The following is an 11087-nucleotide window of genomic DNA, read 5'->3' on the forward strand; positions in this document are numbered from 1 at the left end:
CTCAGATTTTTTTCTTTTTTTTTTTTTTTTCACAGAGGGTATCTGAATCCTCTGGCCGAACACGCTGAGTTACCGTGCCGGCGCCCATTTGAGTCCCCGAAGAAGGTAGGGCGACTGCAGGGACTTATCCCTTGCATGCTCCCCGTGAGACCCACATTCCCAGCTGTCCAAAACCAACATTCGTAGTGTTCCTAATAGATATTTGCCCATTCACTCATTACTCGCGCCAGACTAAGCTGACGAGTCCCGTTAGAGTTCGGGAACGCTACGAATGTAGGTTGTGGACAGATGGGAATGTGGGTCTCATGGAAAACGTGCAAGGGATACGTCCCTGCAGTCGCACTATCCTCTGTGCCCTCGGTGGCTCAGGTGGATAGAGCGTCTGCCATGTAAGCAGGAGATCCTGGGTTCGAGCCCCGGTCGAGGTATCGCATTCGAATCGAGACCTTTCTGACTAGGCGTGTACTTACGGAAAGGCAAATGACAACTGCGGCGGGCAGCAAGGTTGCATCACGGGATTTATCAACGCCGACAACAACCTCAGCATTCAATATCTGCAACATTGTTTCGCCGTTGGTATGAGACACGGTCGTTTCAGGAAGCAGAAAATCGTGAAGGACGTACCCGAAATGTTCGAATACCACTGTTGAAGGCGGCCGCCGTGTCAATACCCGGCAGCTGGCCTGCCGGTACAGCGTAAGCTAGACTACCGTGTGAAACATTCTCCATCACAATTTATACTGCCTTTATCATTTGCAGCGTTTGCAGGGCTTACGAGAGACAGGCTTTCCACGTCGGGACGAGTTTTGTCACTGGTTTCTTCACCAGGCTACCACGATTCCGGGATTTGTGTCATCCATCCTATCAACAGATGAGGGGTATCTTGAACTTTTATAACAATCAGCTGCGGGATAATATGCAGCACGACCCCCTTGGTAAGCTGACAGCAAATCATCAGCATCGGTGCAGCCGGGATGTGTGGGTGACTTTGGGTGACTTTCCCTCCCCAACTGGAATAAGTCCCACTGATGATTCGAAGGGTTATGTGGCTGCTAGATGGTGGTACACCAACCCACACATCTCAATCATGTTTCCCGTGGTCGATGGATCGGACGGGGGGCTCCAGTTCCGTGATCTGTTCGTTCACCAGATCTCAACCCGTGCGATTTCTGGTTATGAGTCCACCTCAAAAGTATCAAGTCGAAACTTGGAAACAGTGGAACAGCGCATTCATGCTGCCTTTGACACTGTTCGGATGCAGTCTGCCTAGTGTTAATGCGTGGCAGAGAACGTGCTATGGCACACACACATGCATTGAGGCACATAGAAACTATTTTCAGCACCTATTGTAACTGTGGCTCTATGGTACAGCGCGTCTAAGACCGCAGTCATTGTCAAAATATATAATTGAATAAATGATCTCCAGCATGGAAACCATGCCTTTCCGGATATTCGTTCATCAGACCGTTTTTGTTACGTATTCTTTCAACGATCAGTCACTAGAATTTGTACGCGATGGAAAACAACCTGTATAAAACAATTTTAAACGTCTAATTACCTTACAAATGAATTAGGTGGGTACAGCCTGCAAAATTAGTAGGTTGTAGAAAAAGAAATAGTAAATCAGAACTTCGTGCCTAATGGTGAAGTTATACTGCAAGAATAGCGGCAAGGCAATACAATTATGTTTAAAATTTGTTGTAAGTCGTTTAAAATTTATTGGAAGTCGTAAACGACGCTAAGCACCGTCAGAGTGCACAGTGGGTAATACGCGCTCCGTTTTAAGAAAATCAATTTTTTCCGCATCTCAATGTTTATGTCGTATCTCGTGAACGATGTGTGGTACAGTGATATAATTTTGCCTCTACCTGCAGTGATGTATGGAGATACGGAATGAAAAATGCGTTGCTAGCGGAATTAATAATTAAGGAGTAAAAAATTTTAACGTAATGGCTAATTCTTAAGTTTCAATAGATGAAAGGCGGAAATATAGACACAAATAAAGTTTTATTCTTTCATTTTTTGTGCAAGTTGTAATTGAGAAAGTGAACCGAGAAGATTTGAAATTATCTGCAAAGTTTGTTAAGAGCAGCCAGGTACTATGTCACTCAAATATTGGATGAATAAAATCTCGGTAATTTGTGCATCATGAAATGTATACACAGCTTCCAACTTTAATCCTTGACTTACAGTGCTATACTCTTAATGTATGGTTATATGTCTTAATCAGTAGGTTATAACATTTATAATTTTTAAACTAGGTCAATAATTATGCGCGGGAAATGAAATTTTTTGTTGCTCCAGAAGTCGTTTGAAAGGACTGAGTGACCTTTTTGGCCGTTTAATATTGTAGATGGTATCTCAAACCTTTGTACTGATAACTGTTGTGACAGTATAAGATGCAAATTTAAATAACAGTAGCCATCAGTAAATGCTTCTGGTGATACAGAGCCTTAAAACAGCACAGAGTGTGGAGGACTTGACAGCAAATCCTATCATTATCTACATAGATGACACTACAATGAGGAATAATACGCAGTTTCCTGTGATGTGGTCACGGTGCATTTCACCATGAATTAAAATATTCGTATTTAGGTTGTACAATAACATTTCCTGGCCACTCCTGTGTCTCTGTCAGGTGGCTGTTGTGTGATGGTTCCCGTAGCCGGGGATGTTCTCAGGCCTCGTGCTGATGGGCTGGTCTATCCCTAATCCCCAAAAATGAGTTTTGGTCGGAACCTACAGGGTGACTGATAGGTTTCTACTTTCCCACGGTGAATTCGTGTGCGCTGTGGCGCGGGACTTGTGTTTGTGTCATTTTGGAAGTCGGTAGAGGACAGTCTTTCGTGATCAGCCGCGGTATTTGTTGAGAGACTCCAAAAGGGCGTTCCCATGTGCATGTTTGGATTTCGCTTTGATGATTAAGGAGTTGTACTAGATTTTAATAATGAATAAATGTCTGAGTGATGCTAAATGTCATTATCGTTATATAAAGCAAAATATAATCTTCTTAATAACCATCAAATCATGAGCTACAATCTTAACTTTCATATACCCATGGCACTTTCGTCACCAATACCTGCAGCCGCTTTCAGAACAGAAATTAAAAATGAAATTAATTAATTTTATAAGACTGAACATTAAATTGATGGTGTATTGATGCACCACCACAATAATATTTTAAAAAAGTGAATAGTTGAGGGAATATGAATGAGAACAGCGGCGTATTTGAGTTTAAGAAAATAATTACAAGTTTTATTAATCCTTTTATAACTACAACTAGCTGATAAATCTTAAATGAGAATGACAAACACAAATCAGGAAAGGGACGGTACTTGCTTGGGAAAGCATTCTACCTAAATTAATCCTTTTACAACGTAGTCTGACTTTGCTTACATGAATCCACTTTGAGACCCAACTCTATTCAAGTGTATAACTATGACGCGCATTTATTCACTGGTCTGGCCAAACCAATTTGACCCACAAGCACGACAGTGCGTCCTGTAAATGCCAAACACCAGACAGCCGACTCAGGACGAGTAAGTTCACCATCATAACTCATCATATGACCAAGATGATATGCGGTTGCACTGTCCGCAACGTTGGAAAGGACTGGCTCTTAGTCCACGACAAGACACAGGCTACATGTATCTCCCACTACTGAAAGACCTGAAGATCACGTCCAGTAGAGGGCGAGAAGACGAAAAAGGCAAAGAATCATTGAGCCGTGGTAAAAATTGCTGTTTTGAAGAGCGCCGCAGCGCGTTGTGTGAAGCAGTCGCCCTCCGCTTCTGGCGGTGCCGCCGCTGTGGGAATCGCAGCTTTGGTGTCTCCCTCTGGCATGAAAGGGGAAAGGTTGCCTGTTCATGTACATTTAAGAGGTGCTATGAGCTCGCCAGGGAGTCAGTCTGAGTCGGTCTGAGTGAGTCTGTAGTCAGTCTGGGGTCAGTTGCTCGTCCCCAGCATGCTGGTCTGTCTCTCGTACTAGTTTGTGGCGCTGTGACAGAACTCAACGAGTGGTCGCCCGGGGGTTGGATCGATCGGCTGGTCGGTCGCGCACTGAGACACAAGATGACTTGTCCGTCGTGAGCGTCGGCGCATGTGAGGTCGCCTCGTGAGTCCAGTGGGCCGCGCCGGATAGCGAGGGGTAGTGGCTTCGGGGTCGACACGACAGCAACGGGAGTCAACCCACGACATCGGTTTGGCCGGTGCGACCTGCGACGCCGTGGTGTAACTGGTTCTCCGAGCGCTTTTGGGCCCCTTGAGTTATTATCATCTTGTGGAGCTTTGCTCGGTCCTCTCCGGGTGCAGGGATGTCGTTTTGCCAGTGGGCGTGTTTCCTCTGCATGGTTGGGTCCGAGCCAGTATTTCCGCCGTCGTGTGTCTGGAAGTGAGTGGGAGACGCACCAGCAGGGCAGTCACGGACGGAGCAGCGGGCAGTCGGCGCGCCTTCCTGCGTCCGTTGAAGCGGCTGGCAGCGGACGGTTCGGGAGAGCGATTTGGGGGTACTGCGCCAGGTCTTCTCCAGAAATCGCCGTTTATTAGAAGTGATTGGTGATATGTTGTTTCTGTGGTGTCACCGCCAGACACAACACTTACTAAGTGGTAGCATTTAAATCGGCCGCGGTCTGGTAGTATACGTCGGACCCGCGTGTCGAAACTATTAGTGATTTCAGGCCGAGCGCCGCCACACGGCAGGTCTAGAGAGACTTCCTAGCACTCGCCCCAGTTGTACAGCCGACTTTGCTTGCGATGGTTCACTGACATCTACGCTCTCATTTGCCGAGACGACAGTTACCATAGCCTTCAGCTGCGTCATTTGCTACTACCTAGCAAGACGCCATTATCAGTTATTGTTGATATTGTGCATCATGTACCGTCCAGAGCGACGTTCGTCATTAATGGATTAAAGTTAAGTATTCCACCAGCTACGTCCGTTGTTCCTAAATTCTAATTTCGTTGTCCTGTTCCAGACCTCACGCCAGCCGGCTTGAACTAAATAGCGTGCCTCCTCTAGTTACACGGTGTTGGCTCTCCTGCGAACCACAACAGTTTCATTTACTTGTGAAATTCTACTTGTTTTCTTGCTCAGTCTCTCGTACCCAGCTTGCTCGTCTGTCTCTCGTCTGCATTTGTTAGGCAGTTAGTGTCTGTCTGTCTGTCTGTCTGCCGTACGTTAGTAGCTACCTCTGTCATGTTTGTCGGATTCGGTGTGTTAACGAATTTATTGCTTGAAGTGTAACGGCCTAATTCCTGAAATATCTATCACCTTGAGGGACGGTATATGTGTACTCTAGAGCATGTTTGTCCAATCTTGTATAATTTTATGTAAGATTGCATTTCATGGGCTTTTACATAAATGGTCATTTCAGTATATAAAGTTGCCACCAATCCATCGTAAGACTTTTCCTAGAATTTAAAATCAAGTTGCACCTTCATTGGCATGTTAATCTTTTAATTCTAGTGTTTTGTATCATTTCCATCCCTCCTACGGGGTGCATAGTTTGTGTGCTTGTGTAAATTGTTAAAAGTTTTACTTTAACGTAATCCGGTGTGTTGCAGATTGCACCTGTGTAGTCCATCAGAGGTTGTTGTGAGCGGTCGTGGCTACGGCCGTGTCAAAAGGAAGCGGCAATGTTCTCAGCCCGAAAGCTTATACACTCTAACTCTTGTTTCTTTCTGCCTCTGAATAAATTGTAACTTGATATTTGAAGGGTGCTTCTCTGTTTATAATATTAAATCTGTTTCTTATAAAAAGGCTTTTAGGAATAAAATTCCCATTTGTTAAAAGCAATTTCATTTTGATTGCATCAGTTACTCCCTGGCAACTCCTTCCACTCTCACATAGTGTGATTAAATGTGTTAATGTTCTTGATGAATCGCTAGTAAATAAAGTAAATTCTTATGAATATTTTTTAAATAAATTCACGGTTCAATCATCATCTGTTGTCACCAAGTCTCAATACAGCAACCGAATTAGCCAAAAACGAAGCTGCCCCCACACTGCACAAACCAATCAAACTACCCTCTACATATTGAAGCTCCCTTCTTGAATGTTTTCTTGGCCTGGTAGCCGATCCAGACGCAGCACCAGAGTTCCCACGATGAGGGAGCAAGCCTATGTTTTGCATATCCTGAGAGGAGGCAGTCAGCGTCTCAAAATCTCTCTTGTCTTGAAAAAGAAGATTGTGGTCGAGGGAGGCGTGGTTCTCACAGTAAGGAATGTTTCAGCAAGAAACGTCGACCTAGATGGGACCACAGTCTAATCTTTCAGGGACCGCTATTTCCAGTTTCTGGAAGAAGGCTGTTAAGCTTCCCAGACAGTCATGCCCATGAATTACACACTTTTTTGCCGCTCGCTAAAAGAGCCTGGCCATTTCCTGGCGTCAGAGGAGTTACAGTTTTGCCTCCACTGAACACGTGCACCTGCCACTCTGTCCGTATCATCCCAGCTTCTCACATGACAATGCATGGAGTTTTGTGATATTCCCACCATTAGCCAAAAAGCTAGTATACTGTAGTCTATCAAATGGCTTGCTCCACCCACTTTCTGCCAACTGGTTGCAGCCTGGCCCAGGCAAAATATTTTTGAGAACCGGCGCCCTCCTGCTCTGACCCTAAGTGGAAAGAAATGTTCGCCACAGCTCGAAGTCCCTCTGCTCGTACAGTCATCTGAGTGCTGCTTCCCAGACTCACTCACACAGCCAGCTCGATCCCCTCAGCATTTATGGCTTGCCCTCCATTTCTTTCTTCCTATTTGCCATCGCCTCCACCGCGACTTCTCAGGTACAAGTTCTCTATAGACAACACATGCAATAAGATGAACATTCTGCCCACAATTTCTTCATTATAAAAATTTATAAGCCACACATACCACACATACATAGTACTGGGGAACACTAAGGTTATGACCTAAAACATGAATATTAACTCAGTGACAGTGTTGGTAAAGTGCGACAGTGGCATGGCACCTCTCAGTAGATAAGTGTTGACTTCAGGACGTCGTATATGTACGTGGTAGGCAGAGTCCTTACATCAGATTGAACGGCCATTAGCTACCTGCAGGATGGTGTCTTAGTGAATTAGACAAACTTGGCGGGGTAGACTGGAAGCCAAGAACTTAAGTGTGCTTAAGCGGAAATTCATGAGGGATTGGTTTGTGTAACGATATCACTATTGGCTTTAAACTGTATTCCTGTATTTTTGTTGTGGTTATTTTTCACAACTGTTAGCAACAATAAGAGCTAATGTATCGAACTGTCAGCGGCGGACACATTCCCGTCCAGCAGTTTGATTTGCATATTTCCTGAGGTAGCTACACACCTACAGTTAGAGGCTGCCAATAGACATTTCCTATTAATCTGTGCAGCATTACACAACACAGTTTGTCTTACGTGCTGCAAATCGGCCAGGGTGTGATTTAAGTGATCAAAACTTTTAACTAGTCCAAGCCTAATCCGAAATATGATGCTTAAAAGAAAAGGGGCCCACCACAGGTAAACCTGCTGTTTTGGAGCGCGCAATACATTTTAGGGGAAAGAAACAGTTTTGTGGCCTGTGACATGTAGAGCGCCCAGCATGACAGGTGGATTGTGTTAGAGAAGTATCAGCCTTCTTTACTGAGTTGCTCTGTATGGCAGCCTGTACATCAGTTAAAATAAAGTGATTTTCAAGCCCCTGACGTGTAGTATTCCCTTCACAGCAGGGATTTTGTAGACGTGATATTGCACTACTTTAGTCAGCTGCACTACATGTGTCGATAAACATGGCTGGAGACAGGTTGTCATGGATGGAGGAGGTAATGGATAGAGTGAGAAGAAGGAGGACATGGACAGACAGGGGAAGAGAGGGATACATAAGTACATAAGGCAGGTGGAAGGTGTAGATGAGGTGGCAGACACAAGGAAAAGGAAAAGGGCGAGGCAGAATGGGAGAGGGAGAAGGGAGTATGATCAGATGGAGGGGGTGCAATGTATGGTGAGGGAGAGTAGAGCAAATGGACAGAGTGGGAGAGGAGCAGATGAAGATTCAGAGAGAATGGGTGGAGGTGATTGGCAGATAGAGGTGAGAAGATGAGTTGGACATAAACAGAGAGGATGAGGCTTACACAGATAGGAGGAGCTGTGCAGAAAAGATCAGTTTTTGAAAAAACAGTAAAGGTTGAGTGAATATAGGCTATTGTACGCTGTGGAAAGACATACCCGTAGCCCCAGAAAAGTGAAGAAATCAATAGATAAAATCTTAGCAGCACAGATCATCCAAATTAAGGGAAATTTATAGTCATGAATGGACGAGAAATGGTGTCGTTCAAGTCTCAGGCATCAGACCAATTTACTCTACAGTGGAGTCACAGCAATGAAGAGTTTCAGGGGATGGTGTTGGGTCTGATATGTGCGTATACCATTCGAAAATCACTCTTTAACTTGTCTCTAAAGTGCACATTGTAAATAGTACAGTGTGAAAAGTACTTTCGAGTTAAATGCTCATCATAAAAAATGGGTTACTAGTTTCAAGAGCATATTTTATCCTTGGTATTTTGCACTCTTAATTTTGATCCCATTCCCAAAACTAATTTTTATTTGCGACATTGTTTCTTGAAATTATAGACAGAATAATAGACGAGAATGACTGCATCCCAGAGTTACACTTTTTTAATGAGGTCATTTTGTTCTTGGCCTCTCATCGTTATTGCTTCTTTCGGTTCCTGTGCATATTGTATCGCATCTCTCTTGCCCTATAGCTTAGACCTATGTTTCTGAGAATTTAGAATATCTTGCCCTGTCATACATAGTCCAACGTTTTCTCTAGGATGATAAAAATGCCCTCACTATGGGATTTAACGTCTGAGATCATCAGTCCCCTAGAAGTTAGAACTACGTAAAGCTAACCAACCTAAGTACATCACACACATCCATTCCCGAGGCAGGATACCATCCTGCGACCGGCGCGGTCGCGCGGTTCCAGACTGAATCTAGGATGACAAATACTAGGAAAATGTGTTAGGTTTATTAAGTGTTGCTTCCAACTTCATCGTCAGAACTGCCTCTCTGATGCTTTTATCTTTCCTAAAGGAAAATTGGGCGTCACCTAAGTCGTTTATGCCAATAAAATAAAGGATACTTTTTTTCTTTTCTGGAGTTACTCAATTTACGAATTGTTCCATCTTACGACTTTGATTCATGACGCCGTAAATAGTTGCTGACATACTGACTGTGACGGAAATCAATTATGTTGAGCTACATCCAATAATTGCTAGGATTTTACGAGTTCAGTGCGTTACAGCTGCTCGTTTGCAAGAATAGCGGAATATGGTAGGTACCAAACGTCTCTTCCTGAATGTGAACGCATATCTACTTTCATTCTCTGATAGCACCACACCACTTGTGCCAATATCACAATAAATTCATGTAAAACCAAACACAAAACATTAGCTAAGCAAATAATTTGTATCAAAAGTATTTAAATAATTATTTAGGTATCAAAATGTGAATACTGTTCAATTGACTTCCGCTGATCTGATGACTAAGAGCTGAAAAAAATTACAAAAATGTCCTCATGCTGCATTAGTAATCTCCACCGTTTTTTTCATTCACACAGATATTGCCCTTATTGAATTATCAGTTATCGCAAAGCTGACGGTTTCTTTTAAACAAAGCCCTAAGATGGAAGATGTCCACTGTCGTAAACATAGTCATCCACATACAAGACAGAATCAGCAGGAAAAAATCACCATGTTCTAAGACCTTACTGTGGTGAAACATGTTGGCCAACTGCGAACTGACTGGTAGTGTGCGAGAGGGCGTTCTCGTGGACGCCCTAGCGCGTGCTTACGTGAGTGTAGCCGACTGCCAGCTCTACGCTGAGGACTATATAAAGGACATTCTCTAGGTTTCCACCGTAGGACGATCACGACAGTACCTGATGCTTACAAAATCTCCAAAGGGCTGCACGAATACATCATGTCTCGAAACTGTGGAGATGACAGATTGCAGACCATTCACATACGACCCTCAGTGGGTGGTGTGGTGGCAGCAGGCTTCTTCTCATCCCTGATATCCAGGTAGACTGCTTTGTCTGGTGTGGCTTCAACTGGAATGGCTGCGTCTCGGAGTAGAATTCAGGAAGCAGAAAGCAGGCAGACAGCCATCGATCAATAGGCCATCATTCTCTCTGCTGCTGGTAACAGGGATGTAACTGCTCCACGAGTGAATGTGATCGGGAGCTCCAAATGCCTAGTTATTCAAACAGCAGAGCTTGCTGCTGTGAAGCGTTGGTGGATGTGCATGAGCGAGTTTGCCCTCATTTATTGGACTCGTCAGAGTTCTTTGCCTTTGTAGTTGGTTGTGGAGCTCGGGTTTATCTGCAACGTTTGACTACAACAGCGGAGTTTTTGTGCTTGGAGTTACGGAACTTTGCTTTATACTGCACTGTATTGCGGCCTTTCCTCCGGCGCTAAGAGCTTGTGTAGCAATGCTCTTATAGTGCCTTGCCTTCTGCTACTTTGCGGTTATGGCAAATCGATTGACACATTAGCTTTGAGCTGATCTGCTTGGCACAGAGCTATCCAAGTAAAACCGTCAACAATTTAGGCGTGCACCCTGAATTCATTCTGGGATGCAACACTACCATCACAGACCGGTTTATTCAAAAATAGCTGCAAGGTGATCCAGTTCTTTGGGATAGGCGTTGTTGTAAGTGACTGCACACGACATTACCCCATTGCGCCTCTACCAGGTCATCCGAGTAGAGGTAATTCCAGAGGTAACCACGTACGGGTTGGACACCGCCACTCGCCCCAACAATGAGGGAAAGCGCTGCATATCCAAACAGAGGTCGTCACTATTGGCTGAAGTTTCGGGACATCGATGCTGTCGATGACGTCCTGAACGGCCGTTTTCAGCCCAGCAATGATTTTGGGGTTATTGCTGCACACTTTGCTTTAATGTAGCCCCACAAAAAGGAGTCTCATGTGTTCAGATCTGGAGAATATGGTGGCCATTAGAGTCCCATACTGCAGAGCCAGAATGCCGTCCTCGAAGCACTCCACCGGGACGTCACTCTGCAGCCTCGAATGGATCGAGCTCCGT

The 11087-nt window shown here is 44.5% G+C and overlaps 1 non-coding gene across 1 annotated transcript; it reads left to right on the plus strand.

Moving 5' to 3' along the window:
• The first annotated feature begins 353 nt into the window (after window positions 1–353).
• Window positions 354–428, plus strand: Trnat-ugu (transfer RNA threonine (anticodon UGU)). Its single transcript has one exon. It is a non-coding gene; the product is annotated as a tRNA-Thr (tRNA).
• The last annotated feature ends 10659 nt before the right edge of the window (window positions 429–11087 follow it).

The sequence above is a fragment of the Schistocerca gregaria genome, chromosome 4 (genome assembly GCF_023897955.1).
Source record: "Schistocerca gregaria isolate iqSchGreg1 chromosome 4, iqSchGreg1.2, whole genome shotgun sequence".
Classification (NCBI taxonomy): Eukaryota; Metazoa; Arthropoda; class Insecta; order Orthoptera; family Acrididae; genus Schistocerca; species Schistocerca gregaria.